This window comes from Ambystoma mexicanum, chromosome 4p, assembly GCF_040938575.1.
Source record: "Ambystoma mexicanum isolate Mex_15411 chromosome 4p, UKY_AmexF1_1, whole genome shotgun sequence".
Taxonomy (NCBI): domain Eukaryota; kingdom Metazoa; phylum Chordata; class Amphibia; order Caudata; family Ambystomatidae; genus Ambystoma; species Ambystoma mexicanum.
In genome coordinates, this window is record NC_090927.1 from 905488362 (window position 1) to 905506315 (window position 17954).

The following is a 17954-nucleotide window of genomic DNA, read 5'->3' on the forward strand; positions in this document are numbered from 1 at the left end:
ATTGGCACACCATATACATATTATAGTAGCATAGAGCTGAATAAAGTACTTTTTCATTGTCCGATTCTTTTTTTTATTTTTTTTCTTGAAATGCAGTCATTGTACAGTATGTAGTAAAATCTGGAAAAGTTAGAAGGAAACTGCAATCTTTCATCCAGGGCAGATGCCCCCTGTTTTTTTATGTATTCATTTTATATGACCCCCATGATTTAGCCTCCTTCGGAAGAAAATAAATAACAGTTGGAATCCTTTTTGTAACTGTTAGGAGAGATCCCCTCAATCCTGTGTTCAGGTAGCAGGTGCCTCTTTCTGAGACAACTGGTTCCCTTGAGGTTTCGCTGGCTTTCTGTTAAGTTGAATTTCCAAAATCAGCCCTTGATGGGAAGTTTTTGGGAGGCCATTCTGTTTATGGTAAACAGGGAAGATACTGAGAGGTTGGCCAAAACCCCATCAATGTAAGATAGCTGTGCAGTCAAGGCTTTGTCTCTGAAAAGGTGTGAGCGTGGTCTAAGACTACAAAGAGTCGACAGATAGCAAGACAAATAATTCAAGTAAGATAAGTATATACAAATCCAGTTATTGATTAGGCTTTTAGTTACACGCGAAGCATATCAAAATCATTACATACACATTCACTATTGGGAGAATACAATTGCAAATGAATCAATTACCAGTGCAATACAGGGGAGTAGTCGGATGCAAGGAAACAATAGGCAGAACCAACACAAGAGCACTTCCCTCAATCTTGATTAAGTCCAGCCCTAGCATGGTATGGTGCCTGTGCCCAAGAGTCACAAGTTCCAAAGTATAGCTTCTTCGAGTGAGACTATTTAAAAAAGATGCAGTGGACTGTGGTGGTGCTTTTAGAAAGTTTTCAAAGTTAAAGCATTTAGGAACGTTCAGGTAAGTACTTTGCTCAATCCGGTTCATTATGTTAGGCATAGGAGAGGATCTTTAACCCGGATCCCTCCAATACAGGTTATGTCAAAGTTAATTAGGGTCAGGATTTTATGCCCAATGTTACCCTATCGTGCAAATGTGGGGGGGACATAAACAGATATGTTCACTTACCCCCAGACTCTGATTCTTCCATATACCACTGCAGGTCTTCATGAATCTGGTGACGACACAATCCTCCTAGTTTGGCTCTGTTGAGGAAGGCCCAGGTCTCACTTTCGGCGTTGGGTTCAGTTTCGGTCATTTGCTGTGCACAGGAATCTCTTCCAGTTGATGACCCAACACAATGAAACATGAAGTCTTCTGCAGCGCAGACCCATCAGGAGACTTCACAGGATTGAAGGATTGTTGCAACTGGCGACGCCACAGTCAAGCATCGACAAGGGATTGTATTGTGGCAAACACAGAAGCAGGTCCATCAGTGCTTCCCTTGGAGTCAGATGGCTGAAAATGCATGGACACTTCTAAAGGCTCAGCAGGCACGGATCCTTGAGCAGGGGTTAAGACTGGTTGTTCCCACTGGTACAGCAGTCAAAGCACCAACAAGGTTCTTCTCGGATCAGGCAGACAAGCAGGGCTTCACCTGGCCAATCATTGTAATCAATGCTGGTCAGCTGCGTGGGTTGTGTGGTGGCTGCTCTTCATAGACGTCTTGACTTCAATGACTATCTGCTGAACAGTTGCAGGAGCACCTCCTTTTATCCAAGATTCAGGCTGGGAGCAAACCTAAGCCCAGAGCAGTGGGGTCCTCTTTAAGACCCTCTGCCTGGTGTTTAAGTGTCTTCATGGCCTGACCCATCACTTTGTCTCAGTTAAAATCTCTACCTATCTGTGATGCTGGAAATGCCTTTTTGAGGACAGGGCCTCCTAGTCCTTGTCCTACCACTTCTCTACATGCGTTATCTTTGTTTTGTGCCAACAAGATCCAGCCTGAACCACTGGCAGTGCAGCTCTTCATGTTTTCCTTTTGGTGAACAACACCCATGGAATACCCTTATGGCACCCATGGGAGGTGGTACACCCTTGTACCCCCTTATGTGTGTGTTTGGGCACCTGTGTGTTGCCCACACAGCATGGTATGGGCTGCTGGCAGCAACATGCTGACTTGGCAGTGGCTCCAAGTATTCTCCTTTTTTGGGACTCCAAGGCCCTGTCACAGGTATCTTTGGATTCATGAAGAAAGGCAAGATGGCCACTGTAGCCTCTTGGTTTCTATTAACTTTACACCCTGGTTCCCAAAGTCCTGGGAAGCCCTGCCTGTCCCTTCCTCCTGACTGGCTGTTGGGTGGAAATACCATATATGGCTCTGGGGCTGCCTCCTGTCAGACTGACTGGAGCCTTCCCAGGGGCTCTGTTGTGGGTACACCCTTAGGGTGGGACCTGTATGAATGGAGCCTGAAGTGATCTTACATTCTGTGTTGTCGGTGTCTGGTTTTGGTATGTGTGACACAATGCCTGAGACGGCGTTGACTGAAACTTGAGTGAATCCAGTGTAGTGTGCTGAAAGACTGGGTGCTTACTCCAAGCCACATTCTGTGTTACGGGTGTGTGGCTAGAGTGAATGGCCTGAATGCCTGTGAGCCTGATTGACTGCCTACCTGCATGAATGCACTTGTGAATGATTGGCTGATGAATCTAGCTCAGCCTGAGTAAATGGGGAACCAATGTGTATAACGGGCTGCTCTCACTCACAAGTTTGTTCAGTAGCTGAAGCAGGAAAAAGCTGTGCCTTGGAAGCCCAGCTGGAGGAAGAGGTCTGCTGCTGCAATTTCTTCATGTAATCTTAAAGCTGCTGTGTTTTTCCAAGGACTGATCCAAGAGAGGACCTGTTTAGGAAACCTCTTCCCGAGCTACGAGGGACCATCGTGCACCTACTACTCTTAATCAGTGCCTGGAATATTGATCTGAAGAAGTCCAACTGTGTTGCCCAGGGACCCGAACAGTGTTTGTCACCCCTGGAAACCAGATTTCTATCTTCCGCCCAGAAGAGGGGGGCACTCTGGCATAGTGCACATGACAGCCGAAACTGTGAAAGTTTCAAATCTCTTGAGAATCCTTCAAGGGACATCCTTGCCGTGATCGTTGTTTTTTTTCCCGCCTAAGATTCCAGTTCGCTGTGTGCATAGGAAGGTGCGCCAATGGGTTTCCCGCCACTAAAATCCGAAGAAGACGTCCTGAGGTCCAGCCTTGGTGAGGGTCCGTTGTCCAGTTCAGTGGTCAGGTCCAGGTTGCCTGAAGCCTTCCACAGGTCAGTGCTGCGGCTGCAGCACTGAAGATCCATAAGTCGGTGAACTGTGAAATCCTGAAACGCGGCGACTCCTTCTGCCACTGCACCTGTCGCCACCGAAAGACATCCAAGGTGCCCAGGGGTCTTATCTTCAGCCAGGCCTTTTAAGAGTCTGCAGCAAGTTTCAGCTTCCATGGACTTCCACGACCGGAAAACACCCGTCCAATGGAGACCGTCCGCAAACTGTTGCCTTTCTGAAATTACTTGGTTTCTCTTTTTCTCTTTGCCTCGGCATCCCAGCGACGACTCCTTGCAAAGGGGGTCCATCCTTCAAGGGTCCCGTCGAGTAAAGCCTAGAAACTGTGCCGCTTCACCTGCCAAGGCACCAAAAATACCAAAGTGTACTCTCTGGTCCGCAAGTCATCTCCTGATGATCCCCCTCACCCGAATTTGTTCACCGGGGTGATGGATGTTTTTCCATCTTTGGCCTGCGAGCCTGGATTTCCCTACCAGCCGACCTTCGCAAAATCAATTCCTTATCACTGTTTAAGAAAAATATAAAAACATATCTTTTTCCATAAACATCTATTGATTCATTAATCTGCTCCAGTCTTTTGATTCTTAACATCTGTGCCCAGATACAGTCTGTGCCCGGTTATTTGGATATGTGCAATCTAAATTAATAACAATCAATGGTAATGATGTGCACCATTCAAACAGCCACCAGGGGTTGTCTTATCCTTGACAACCACTGATCATCACATCCATCCAGCAACAGCATTTTGGGCGCCACGGCCTTGAAAGGTTGTGAGCCAGCAGAGGGGGCTAGGACTAGACAGTCCTAGCCCCCTCTGCTGGCTCACACACACAACGCTTTGCCCGGGAAAGGAATTTCCATACAAGTAATTTCCTGACCTTAGAAGGCAGTAAGAAGGCCAAAGAGAAATATGGCCAAAGAACAACCGAAAAATCACACAACACAGCCATCTTCGGGTGCTAGCCTCATTTAGTAGCCATTCACGGTATATGCAACAGTGCACGAAAAAACTATCACAAAAACTGTACAAATCGTACAGCTGCCAACATTGTCAAAGTAAATAACAAGTCATAAGGATACAAAGTATTGTGGCGAACCAGAAGGAGTATTCAGACTAAGTAGTGTCATGTTCAAGGGTGTTTATTTAAATAAGAAAATCGCCTATCTGGCCCTACCACTATGTGAGATGTTCCCTGCCTAACAAAACTAAAACTAAGGGTGCTTGTGAAAGTCTAAAAGAAATAGTCATTTGTACAAATCCGGTACCAACTGCCCTAACACTTAGTAAAAAAATAACAAACAAAAAAAGGCCAGAGCAATAGCCTCTGTCCTTGGGCTTTGCCTTACTCGATACTTGGATTCCAAGAAGGCTTCTTTTTAAAAGTTCATACATTTCTCGGAATACATTTCTCCAGCATGGGGTCTGGCATGGATTCACAGGCTCATGAATATTCCCAGTCGTCAGGCTGGGAATCTTTGGTTAAAAAAAGCAGTTTCCCGTCAGCATAAAAAATGCATTACTCCTATGTCCCGTCCCCTTTCCTCCATACTGTATGGGCGTCCCTCACTAGGGACGGGAACAGAACCATTTTTCATCAGAAAAATGTCTTTCCCTTTAAATTTAGTTTTGCGCAGGGGCATAGCCCCGGATCAAGGCATGCCCTTTACTCCGCCCACCGATGCCACACCTCAACCCTCTTTCATGCGTCGCTGTGGTTGGGGTGGTTCTATTAATTCCACATGGATTGTCTTCCTTAGGGACCATGGTCCCTATAGATATATTTTTCTTGTAATCTAAATCCTTTTGTCTAATCTTCTAATCTTATTTAGGACTGTGCCTTCCGCTGTCCTCCAGTGCCCCGCCCTTCCCCGGCACATGGGCGGCCGTGACGGGTTTTAGTAGGTGTCCGGCCTGCAACTGTTCTTTCCATATGTCTGACCTGTACGCGCTCTGCCTCCGGTGCCTAGACGAAGACCATGGCTGGGAAGGTTGTTCGGCTTGGGACGCCCTTACACCCCAGTCCCTGAAGAACCAGCTAGCGAGGCAGAGTTATTCAACAGATGCCACCAGACCAAATAAAGGCATACGTAAGGAGAAGTTCCAAAAAGTTAAGTATTTTGTTCTCAAAAGCACCCCGCAAAGGTGACTCGTTTCCTCGGAAGCACCCTAGCGAGAGGGGCCTAATACAATATGCTACTAGCAAGGGTTCCGAGGCTCGGGTAGCTACGAGCCTCGCAGCTGAGGGGTCCACAGATCCTCATGGGCCCACAGCTGAGGCGTCAAGCGACTCCAATACCGGGCCAAGACCAGACAGGCTTTTCTCTGTTACCAGGCCCATGCCTGAGGGGGCACCTAAACACAGTGACAAAAGCACTACCGGCATGTCCGCGGGCGAACAGCCTACCAGGTTGACACCTGAGGTACACGCCAGGTCCGAGCCTACACGATCAGGCAAACAGCAGAGACCAGAGCCAGTGTCACCACAGACTTGCAGCTAGCATGTGGAGCGGTACCTGACAAAATGGCAGCTTAGCCAGAGAAAATGGTGGCGTGGTCAGAGGCACGCCATTCCAGTGATACTCAAAGGGTGAATGGTCCCACATGAGCAGGCGGCAGGTCACATGGTGCACCGCCTACCCAGCCTCATCAGGACAGATGAAATACACAGAAGCGGAATGAGCCCCAAGGCAGACTCGATGCAGGGAGAGCTCCCTGCAAACAGTACCGATAAAAGAACTGGCCTCTCCCGCTTGCAAGGAATGTATTATTTTTTTTTTTTCTAAATTAAATTCCTCACACTCCTGAGATCTCCCCAAATGGAAAATTTCCTCAAGGAGATGATTCAGGACATGACTCGCCAATGCTTCCATCAGCTCCAGTACAGCCTCAGCCTACAGTAACGGCCACGGCTCCAAGCACCGTTGCGATCGTGTCTCAGCCCACAAAGGCTCCTGCCCCAACGCAGTCTCTTATTACGGCTCAATCTCCGCCTCTGGTGGTCCCTCAACTAGCGCCCCCCTTAGGAACGCCGCCTGCAGACAATACAGGCCCACAGGACACAGCGGACCAGGCAGACACAGAGGACGACACGGAGAAAGACACTGCAGCAAATGCCTTTCTTGACAGACTAGTGGGATTGGCGGAACACCTGGGCATTGCTAAGCCACAGAAGGAGCAACCGGAAGCTGAGGTCCTGGCAGACGTCTTGACCCACCACGCATCCACCAGATCGGTTGGTCCAACCCGCATTGCAGACAACCCACCAACAAGCAGCTGGAAGCAATGTATAGACGAGCAGAAAGCGGTTCTCTAATCCTGTCGGTGAAACCGCAGCTGCATTCTTCTGTGTTTGCGTTGCGACATCCTTGTACGCTTAGCCTCAGGCATCCACCAGCACTTCGGCTCTCCTGGGCAAAGAGGAAAAGGTACTAGAGGCATATTGAAAAAATGTACTCCAGTGCCACTCTTCACTTGCGGCAAGCCAACGCAGATGCAATGTTAGGTGCAGCAAGTCCAGACTTGCCAACTCACAGGCAGGCTTGTTTCGAGGCAGGAATAGTAGAGGCCAAATTGGTGGTGCAGGACCTAATGGAATCCACAGTGACACATATAGATACAGCCGGTAGGTCCATCTGTATGGCCACTGACATGAGGTGTACAGCGTGGTTCAAAACCACCAGGTTCAATCCGGACGTGCAAGGGCGCATCCTCTACCTCCCATTTGAAGGTGGAGACCTCTTCTACTCATCCACCAACAAAGAGCTGGACAAGAAAAAGAACAGCTCTGACAGCCAAGTCTCTGGCTATACTTATAAAACCAGCACTGAAGAGCTTTGGTCAGGTTCAGCAAGTCGTACCTTTGGCGGGTTTAGCGATTTCCAGGACCGCCGCTCTAGGCAGCAGACGGTTCCCCCAGCCAACACCAGAGAAAATGGCTTCTTCCAGGCACCAGCCTCAGAGGGAAAGAAGCTATGACGGGATCATCAGGATCCCTAGTTCTCCGGTGGGGGGCGGGGGCAGGCTTGCTCTCGAAGCTCAGTCATGGCGGGCTCGGTATGTGCACCTTTGGATACTATCTGTGGTGTCTCTGGGCTTCCGCTTTACTATATCTCAAGGTCTCCCCCGTGCGCCATCCACCAGATTGGGACACCATTTCTCCTTGCGGCGATGCGTTCTCTTGTCGAGAGCAGGGCAGTAGAGGTCCCCCCGGTACCCCCCTTGGAGAAATTTGGGGTTCTACTCTTGTATCTTCGCAATACAGAAGAACCAGGTAGGCCTGTGAGTAGTCCTAGATCTGTCCTTCTTAAACCTTTACCTACCCCTTTAAAAGTTCAAGATGGTTACGGCAGCACTGATAGCAGAGTCTCTGTGTGGGGGAGACTGGACGTGCTCCCTGGATTTGAAGGATGCATACCTACACGTCCAATTTGGCAGCCCCATCGTTCCTTCCTACAGTTTTGGGTCATGGGCTTGCACTTCTAATACAAGGTCCTTCCGTTTGTCATCAATTCAGCCCGAAGGTGTTTACGAGGCTCATGAATGGGGTGGCTGCACTACTCAGATCAGAGGGCCACCATAAATATCCATACCTCGACAACTGGATGGTTCGCTCGGACTCACCAGCAGAAGTCGAGAATACAGTGGCCAGTCTAATGCATACTCTCTACAAACTGGGGTTCTCCATCAACCTCAATAAGTCACAGCTTCAGCCAACGCAGTCCTTGACATTCTTGGGTCTCATCTGGAATGCAAAGGAGGAGAGATTATTTCCTACCACGGACAAGGTTGTGACGATCAAAACAGCTACGTGGCATTGACCGCTGCATGGTGGTACCCGCACTTTCTAGGGATTATGGCAGCCTGCCTCCTGGCAGTGCCTCATGCCAGACTCAAAATGAGGAGGCTGCAGCTGCATTTTGAGCCTCTTGGAGCCAAGACGCTGGTTCTCAAGCAGCATTAATCACCATGCAACTAGACTTCACCAGGATCTGTTATGGTGGAGGATGGGTACAAATCTCATGGCAGCAGACCCTTCAGGCAGCCCTGACCAGCATACACTATGATGACGGATTTCTCCCTCGCGGGATGAGCAGCCACGCTGGGCAACCACAGTGTGCACGGCCTATGGTCGAGAGGACCAGGACAGGCACATCAATTGGCCCGAAATGTTAGCCATCTGGCTAGACTGAAAGCTTTCATCCCGGTTATCAACAGCCCAGTCTGCATTCAAACGGAGAGCTCTACCTGCATGTACTACCTCAACAAACGGGGAGGCGCCCGATCACCCCCTCGGTGCAGGCTAACCATTGATATAAGGGAATGCGCCTTGGCGAACAGCATTTGGCTCTCTGTGATCCACCTGCCGGGGGAGTCCAATCTAGAGGCGGACAGGCTCAGCAGAGTGGGGGTCGACAACTACAAGTGGCAGTTGAACAAGATGGTCCTGAAGGAGATATTCAACAAGTGGGGTCATACACAGACTTATTCGCCACCATACTCAACGGGAGGTGTCAACAGTTCGGGTCATGGATGGGACAGGGCACGGGTTCACTGGGGGGTGTCTTGCACCTTCAATGGGATGGCATATGGGCGTACGCATTCCCGCTGACTCCGTTAATCCACATGGTCATCTGCAAAGTAAGAGGCACACCAACTATGCCTCGTTCTCATAGCACCATGATGACTGGCCAGACCAGAGTTCTCGGAGGTATCGAGACAGCCGAACCATCAGTTCACCCACTGTTATACCAGCAGAGAGGGGGGAAGTCTTGGGGGGGGGGGGGGGAAGTAGTGGACCCCTCCCACAAGAAATGAGTGCTAAAAGCCTGGTTCCTAAGCACATAACCATACAGCACCTCCATTTCTCGCTGGACTACTTGGAAATCATCTGAGGGGCAAGAAGCGCTTCCACTAGGAGTCAATACAGAAGCAAATGGACCAGGTTCTGCCACTGGGCCAAGGAGATGGGCACAGACCCCTTTGGGGTACACCCTGGATCCTGTGCGTTCCTTCTCTGCACATCTGGCAGTCGGGGATGTAGGTTGACGCATTCTCCACCTCCCACCCAGTGGGCAAAAGACATGTGGCAGAGCTAACCATGTTGTACCCACCTGTCAAGCGCCATCATCCATCTGGGATCTCAACGTTGTTCTGTGCGCCGTGGCCCACAAACCATTTGAGCCCATGGCGTCTATCGACTTCAGATTGGTCACGATTAAAACTGTGCTCCTGGTGGGCCTTACCTCGGCTCAAGTCCTTGAAATTCAGGCCCTGGTGGCATCAGAGTCATATACGGTTTTCCATCAGGACAAGGTGGTGTTCTGGACACACCCCTAATTTCTCCCAAAGGTGGTGTCGTCGTTTCACCTCAATGAAGAAATAGTCCTTCCAACTTTCTTCCCAAACCCAAAAGATGAAGCAGAAAAGGTTTAACATTGTCTCAACGTTGGGAGAGCGCAGAGATTCTAACTTGACAGGACTAGGAGCTTCCACAACGGATGTCCTGTTTGTTCCTTTCAACGGATCAAAGCCAGGGTGTCGCGCCTTAAAGGCCTTGATAGCTAGATGGATAGTTATGGCCATCCAGGAAGCCTACGAAGAGCAGCGCATGAAGTTGCCAGCAAAAATGCACGCTCATGCGCTCAGAGCCAAAGCGACAACAGTGGCCTTCCAAGACAGACATTCAGTAGGGCAGCTGCTTATGCTACACCCTCAGCCTTCTGCAAGCATTTTTGCTTGGATGCCAGTGCTAAAACAGATGCGGCCTTCAGTCAAGCAGTCCTGAAAAGCTTGTTTTCTTAGGAGTTGCATCGTCTCTCCTCCCCGGGCTTCAATTGTTAGGCAGAATCCTGTGCAGTTCCCTTGGGGAACACTGCAAAAAGAATTAAGACTACAGGAGTAAGCAGAAAACCCAATTGGTAGCAGTCTGTACCACCCAAATTTACCTGGTAGCTGTGGCTGAGCAGTCAGACTTCTCTCAAGAAGAGTAAGGCAGTATATAGAGTATACACAATAGGGCCAAAAACACAGTGGAACAAGCAAACACTGACCAGAGCTTTGTATCAAAAGTATATAACTATTTATTTAAAACACACTTTAGGTAATACACTAACACCCTAAATCAAAAGCAAGTTCAAACACAGTCAGTTAAAGTATAAACACCTCCCTTAATAACTATTAGACAAGTCAGTTAAAACACCACTATTTGCTGAAACAGATGTGAGCGCGTAACCTAGATGGCACTCCAGTAGTTGGGTTAAAGGGAGAGAAAAAGGCAGAGCTTAAAAATAAAACAGTTCCCAACACTTTTATAAGTCCAAAGCAAGTCAGTGAAGGCAGTATATACTGTAGAGCCAAAGTTCCTGATACCCTATGGAGTAAAAGACCCCATAGCCCAAAATCACACAAATAGTCAGAGGCATATCTCAAATCATGCCTAAGAGTGGGAGAAAGAGTCTCACTCTTAGCAGGAGAAAAAAACAAACCCCAAAAATCCAGCAAAGCTGCTAGGGGACTCACTAGGTTTGGGAAATTAGCCTTATAAGAGAATTCTCCCTAACATCAATCAGTGGTAATCATCCACACAAGATAAGGAGACGGGATGTAGGATTAATTACAAGTTAGTCACCATAGTGACTAACATACTCCTAGTCCATAGTCCCCTTTTCTCCATACGCCCCACCATTCTCCTCCTTAAAAAAAGATGTCATTGGGCAGATATAATATAGCCAACGCGTCAAAGGGCACACCTCAGTCCCACCGGTGGGCGGAGTCTGGGGAGCGCATAATTTAAAGGGGAAAGACATATGTTTCTGGTGAAAAAGGGTTCCTTCCCAAGCGAGGGACGCCCATAGAGTATGGAGGAAAGGGGTCTATGATCTAGGAGTAAGTTATTCACTACGGTGAGTAACTTATAATTTCTCTTCTATAGCCAATTCCTGTCCTTTGGGTCGTACTGCCCCCATCCAATGAGTCGTCTCTCTAAGCTCCACCTCTGGTGGAAATCTTCTGATTTTTATTGCACGTTTCAGTGTTGGTGTCCTCATCTTGCTCCTTGAGTTTTTTGCGTTTTTTCAGATATATTTGTATTTCTTGTCTCTGATTTTTGTCCATCATCGATCAACTACCGGCTGCAGGGACCCGTTGTTGGCGAAGATCCATTTTGATCATTGATCTTCTCTTTGTATTTTTGGAAGGTGCAGGCTTGGGCCTACTTCAAAACTCAAGGATGAAAAGCAGAGTCTTTTAAAACTCTGTGCGAAGTGTGGACTGCAGAACATCTACATAGAGGATAGGCTTATGTGCCTGTACTGCCTGCATCATGACCACAGCCAGGACGTATGCAAGATTTTTTGCGTGTTCCCGTTAAGACCAAACACTATCGAAGTCCTCTGACTTGACTGCGCTCCCTCAGTGAAAAAGAGGTGAGAGATCCTTTGACGATACCCCTTCCCAGGTGATCCAAAAGAAGGCAAAGCACTACACTGCAGAGTATGCAAGGATCGCTGCTGGTCCCATTTGAGGACGGACCAGATCCCGGTCTTTTGCACCTCCGTCCACACTCAGCCTGCATGTGGGGTGATGGGGTGGGGGGCGGGGGGTGCATTCCACAAGAGCCTTTGGTTCTCCCAGTGTTCTTTCCGAACCCTTCTTTGCCTGCTGTAAAGGCGTTGCATTCACTGGACGTTGCTCTTGCATTGAAGTTTGATGTGGCACGTACAAAAGATTTAAAGAAAACTTCTATTAGCTTTTTGAACTTTGGACCTGTGAATCACAGGAAGGCCCTGCCTAAGACTTCCATATCCAGGTGGCTCTTCGGCTGCATCATGCACTGTCATCGTCTGGCCAACAGACCGTTACCTGGCCGGTGAGAGCCCACTCCACCAGAACCATTGCAGCAACAACTGGTTTCTCTGGTGTTCCGCTGCTTGACATCGACAGGGTTGCTATGTGGGCCTCCACGCACCCTAACACAAGATTCTACTGCGTCAACAGGTATTCCAGGGAAGAGTACTGTCGGCCAAGCGGTGCTACACAACTTGTTTACTTGAGGAGAGTATGTTCCAGGGGAAAGTGTATTGCCTGCTCTCCAGCATGGGTCTGGCATGGATTCTCGTGCAAACCCTCCCTCCTTCCTCTCTGTGACTCTACTTGGTTCATACTGCCACTGTAAGTGCTCTAACAAATCAGACAATGGCCACCAGGTGTGGACCTTAGGGAGATGACTGTCATTGGATGGGGACAGTATGACCTAAAGAACAGTGATTGGTTATAGAGGAGAAATGCATTTTTCAGGCCAAAGCGTAACTGGTTTTCTTTTTTACTGAGTATTCCCAGCCTGACGATTGGGAATATTCATGAGTATGTGAATCCATGCCAGACACATGCTGGAGAACAGGAGTTACAGGTAAGTAACTTGTTCGATGTTCCATATTCCATACGGTCTCCTGTTGTGCCTGCACCAAATCAGGCATGGCATGCGGCTCACCTTTTTGGCAGATTGCTTCAAGGAACAACCTGCTTCTGCTTTTCATAGATGGGCTGAGTTGGCCTCCTCCTGTGTCACCTTTGGCCTGTTTGAGTCACTGAGACGGACACTGTTGCTGCAACTCCTGCTAATGCTTTGTCGTGAGGTGCCTTCTGGAGGAAGTTCCTACTCGGAAGGCCTGCCCCTGCCCAAACCTGGGACTGAAACAGAAGTCGGGACAGACTCCAACCTGGCAGCGAACCTCGCTACTGCACCAGCGGTTTCTGAAGCACTTTCGGAGCAATCCTGGTTCAAGTATTTTCCCTTGGGTCTTGAGATCCTCTTCCAGTTTAGCACCTCTGTGCTTCTCATCCAGGTTTGCATGCCCATTTTGAATGCTCATTAGTCTGCAACATTTTTACACAGAGCTGGACACCCTCCTATAAAGTCATCACTCCTTCACGCTTTTGTTGGAGGAATGTGAGCTGGGAGTTTTCTTTAGTATCCTCCCCACTCCCCAGCTCCCAGAGACCTTTTAAATAAAACCTACTTATTGTGTTAAAATAACCAGAACTCGCCTATGTGGTTCCTATGGAACAATTCAGAGCACTTTCCCAACTACTTGAGGTACAGCATTGATTTTTAGCCCTGTAAGTACTATTTTTAAGGTTGCGCTGTGTGTTTTACAAGCATGCCTTCCCACTTCAGCACTCATTTTTGCTGAAGATTGTTGCATTTTGCAACTGTCCCATGTTCTCACTGTCCCCATTGGACACTATTCATGTTTTAATATCTTAGTTAATATTGTTAGTACGTATGTCTTGTGGAGGGGATTTTATTTGCAAACCTTTATAATAGAGTATATATTTTCAGTATAAATAGTTTGGACAATCTTTTACTTGGTATGTGTGTGATGTGTACCTTATCAAGCTCCCTTTCCTCGCAAGAGTGGTCATACAGCTCTATCAGAGCTGCCATTTTAGGGATTATTCATGGAGAAATAAAGACACGCTTGGCCTGATTCACAGAAGCCTTTTATAATGGCACAATCCCATTGGAAAAAGCTCTGTGAATCCGGCCCTCTGTGTGTTTAAATGGCTACACGTGGTGCAGCTGCGTCATAGGTTAACTTCCACTAACAAGAACCATGGTACACTGTCTAAAAGAGATCGCTCATACATTGAAACTAAGGGCTATCATTGCGGGTGCCATCACCTTGGGGCTGTAAGGGCTCCGAGGAGGCACAAATGTTAGTTGTGGCCTCAGTAAGGCCTGCATGGTACGCTCTTGAACAATACCTCTTCAAATTTCTACGCGAAATGCGGTTTGAGGACGCTTTATGCCAAAGATCGACAACATAAATGTCTGTATTGCCTGCGTTCGGACCATGAGGAGGAGGGATGAGAGGTCTACCATGCATTTCCCAAAAAAAAAGGACCGCTACAGCAAGCTGGCAGCGTGGCTCAAGTCGAGCAAGGCCTCCGATTCTGCTGCCGGACATTGTCATGCTTCACTCAGGACTGGTCGGTCCCACGAATGAACTCTCTCAGAGAAAAGGTTGAGATCCTTTGAGGATGCCCCGTTTTCGGGGGTCCAAAAGAAGGAAAGACTACACGTTAATCCCACTGGGTTTGCCATTGGTGCAGGTCCCGGAATGGAAAGATGGCCACTATCACCAACCACTTATATGGCAACCCTACCAGTGAGGGGTGCTCCCTCGAGGAGAAAGTCCTTGACTCTGTCAAAACAGCATACCGTTGCCAGACAAGGCGACATGCAAAGGTGGACCTTCGCAGGTGGGCCTTCGCTGCCCGCCTCGGCGACTCCATCGGCAGCTCTTCTGGCCAAAACAACTTTGTCATCCTGCTACCACCCGGTTGACGGCATCATCGATGACCATTACTTCTTCCTCAAAAGGGGGCCAGGCCACGAAGGTTGTGTCCACTGTCACGGCGAAGGCTGCCCCATGGTTGTCCCTGCCTCCAAGGCGTCAAGCAGCCCCAGAGAAGGCACCTGGAAAGGGGACACTTGCGGCTCCTTCCCAGAAGTCTCCGGAGAGGCTAAAGACCCTAGGAAGGGTATGTAATCGGGGGCTGCCTCTATGAGTGCAGTGCAAATTTCAACAAGCTCGGATGAGGGTGACTATTATTCAGACCACAAAGGGGGTCAGGGGCCCGTGTCTGTGGGTGGGTCGCCACGTGGCGAGCCCGATCCTCCACCTCACCATATTAACACGCTACACACGCTCGTATCAGAAATTCAACAGACTGCCGCCCACACAGGGCCCTGCTATGCCTAGGAGTCCCCCAAGACCGCTTCCCGGAAGCCCTTCCCAGTGCAGGCGCAGGACAAAGGACCCTGCTGGTCCAAGGCGTCAACCGACACCACTGCTAACACCTCCACATCGGGACCTGACCCCAACTGGGGATCTGGTCATAAACACGGACACAGTCACGGATATAGTGGCTACAGTGGCGGTCACTGACTAAGCCGATGGCTACATGCCGGCTGACGGAGAACCGGTGGGCACGGATGAACCGCACAGGGCCTCTCCGCGGGATGAGGTCGGTTCCTTCCTCGCGATGATGTCCAGGGCCTCAGAACTTTTCCAACAGGTGCCTGAGGAGACGAAAATGATATGATATGGCATTTGTAACGCACCTATACACAAGCGTTTCAAGGCGCGACGAGGCAGGGAGGGGGGAACAAGGGGAAGACAGACAACGATCCTAATAGGCCAGGTGTCATTCAGATCGCGTAAGTGCAGGGGTAGGGGGAAGGGAGAATGTGCATAGGGAAGGGAAGGATGGGAAGTGCAGTACAAGGTAAGTAGAATAAAAATAAATAAATAAAGAGGGCCAGCTGGTGGCAAGTGCAAGGTAAGTGCAGGCAAGTGCTGGGAAGGGGGGGGGCTGTAGGGATACAGAGACAGTCCCGCAGTGCAGGGGTTGCCAGGGAGGCAGTGCAAGAGGAGAGTGGCTGGGCCCAGGACCGGGGTCGGTGAGAGTGGCCCAGTTGCAGATTCAGTGCAGTTTCAGCGAAGAATTAGCAGGGGAGAGGGAGAGAGAAAGCAGAAGCAAAGAGGAAGGTTTTGAGGTGCTTCCGGAACCAGAGATGGTTCTCCTCAAGTTTCAGGGAGGCAGGAAGGCTGTTCCAGAGGGAGGCCCCTGCCGCGGAGAGAGATCTACCCCCAGCTCGTAGCTTCGAGAAGCGGCTGACCCGGAGGGAGTTGGAGACGGATGAACGAAGGGCTCGGGAAGGAAGATATTTAGGAAGAGAGAGATGAAGGTATTTAGGCCCCAGAGGGTTGCAGAGGGTTTTGAACTTTATCCTCGCAGCCACTGGGAGCCAGTGTAGAGATTTCAGTCCTGGAGAGATACGGTCCCTGGGTATGAGGCCAAGGACAAGTTCCGCAGTTCTGTTCTGGATGAGTTGCAGAGGGTGGAGAGTGGAGGCAGGCAGATTAAGATAGAGGCTGTTACAGTAGTCCAGCTTTGAGAGAACCAGGGCTCGGGAGACAGTGAGCTTCTGGGGGAAGGAGAGGAAGGGAAGAATACCTCTGAGGAGGTGCAGCTGGTAGTGTGACTTCTTAGAGACGTCAGATATATGAGGAGAGAAGGAGAGTGTGGAGTCGAAGATAACCCCGAGGTTTTTTGCCTTGCAGGTAGGAGCAGGAAGAAAATGGAAGGCTTCCTTTACCAACATCGTGGGTACAGACTGAAGACCATCATATCCATCCCCTTGCTGGACGATATCTGTGATGAGGGCCTGGCCCTAAAGAAGAATCTGAGCACCGCTCCACCCAAGCAGGACAGACTCGAGAAGAATGCAGAGTTCCAGACTAAGCCCCCAAGTGCCTGAGGTCCCAGCCTTCACCCGACTCGGTGGTCTCAGCAGCTGCCAGAAAACGATTGGCAAATTCGTCGCTTTCGTCCATGGTGCCCCTGGACCAGGAGGGGAAGAAGCCGGACGCTATGGGAAAAGATTTACACGGCTACCAGCACCATTGGGGCTCTTAACGCCCTGGCCAGTCTGTCCCGCTATGGTAGGGAACTATCATATAAACTGGACCCTATTCTGGATTTCTTACCAGACAATAAGTGGAAGCTTTGGTGCTGTTCCAGGAAGGAGAAGTGACCCCGGACCACGCCATTACAGTGGCAGTAGACATAGCAGACACAAGTTTCCTGCAAATTGGCAACAGCGGCAGGGATCGCTCAAAGCCACCATTTTCAGACCGGACGTTCAGTTCGAAGTGTTGGACATTCCATTTGATGGTGAGAACCTCATTGGCAAAACCGTTGACGAGTCCCTGCAGGTGATCAAAATGGACACAGACGGTGCGTTCACTGAGTATCCTGCAGCAATGTCAGTTGTCGTCCTTTCGTTCCTCGATAGGAAAGACTGGCAGAGCCCCCAAGGGAAAAAAACACCCCTTAACAATCTTCCCGCTCCAGGTCACAAAAGGCATACAGCAGCGTTGGACAGTGTTGTTGCCGCTCGCAGGGCAGGACACCGAAACAGGCCTGAACCGGCCATTGACTCAAGCCCCCACTTGTGCACCCCAGCGGAAGGCCAGCTGGCGAGGTTAGTCAGTGTGTGGAAGACCATCACCATCAACAGATGGGTGCTGGACGCTCTCAGACAGGGGCATACCTTGGAGTTCCAACGCAGGTGTTCTCATATTCCCCCTGTAGCACGACAAGAACAGCACGTGGCGCTGCTGCTGCAGGTTACCCATTCCATGTTAAAAAAGGGCAGTGAGCGAGCCCGTTCCCCAGTGCCTCAAGGGCTCCGGAGTGGACCCGAAAGAAGATTGGAGGGTGGAGTCCGATCATGGGCCTGAGACGCCTCAACAAGTACTTGAAGTCCCAGAAGTTCAGAATGGTCACATTGCAGCACATGCTTGGCCAGCTGGGTCAAGGTGACTTCCTGGTGTTGCTGAATCTGGAGGATGCCTACTTCCACATCCCAATCCACTGGAAACACTGCAGTTAGTGGTACAGGGACAACACGATCAGTTCGAGGCGCTCCCCTTCGGCCTGAAGGCGGCCCCAAGGGTCTTTACAAAGTGCTTGGCTGCGATGGCTGCACACCTTCGTCTCTAGGGCATTCATGCCTGCCCTTATCTGGACGATTGGCTCGTCCGATCCTGCTCCCACGTGTTGGCGAGCAAACTCACAAGGACTGTCCGTCTCCTGACAGAGCCGGGATGGGTCATTAATCTGAGGGTATTCTCCCAATAACACCTCGAGAATCCCTTATT

General features: G+C 49.7%; 1 protein-coding gene across 3 annotated transcripts in view; it reads left to right on the forward strand.

The window, feature by feature from the left end:
- The window catches only part of MDN1 (midasin AAA ATPase 1), a 2688524-nt gene that overhangs the window by 2396647 nt on the left and 273923 nt on the right, over window positions 1-17954 (forward strand). The gene's annotated exons all lie outside the window — the stretch shown is intronic.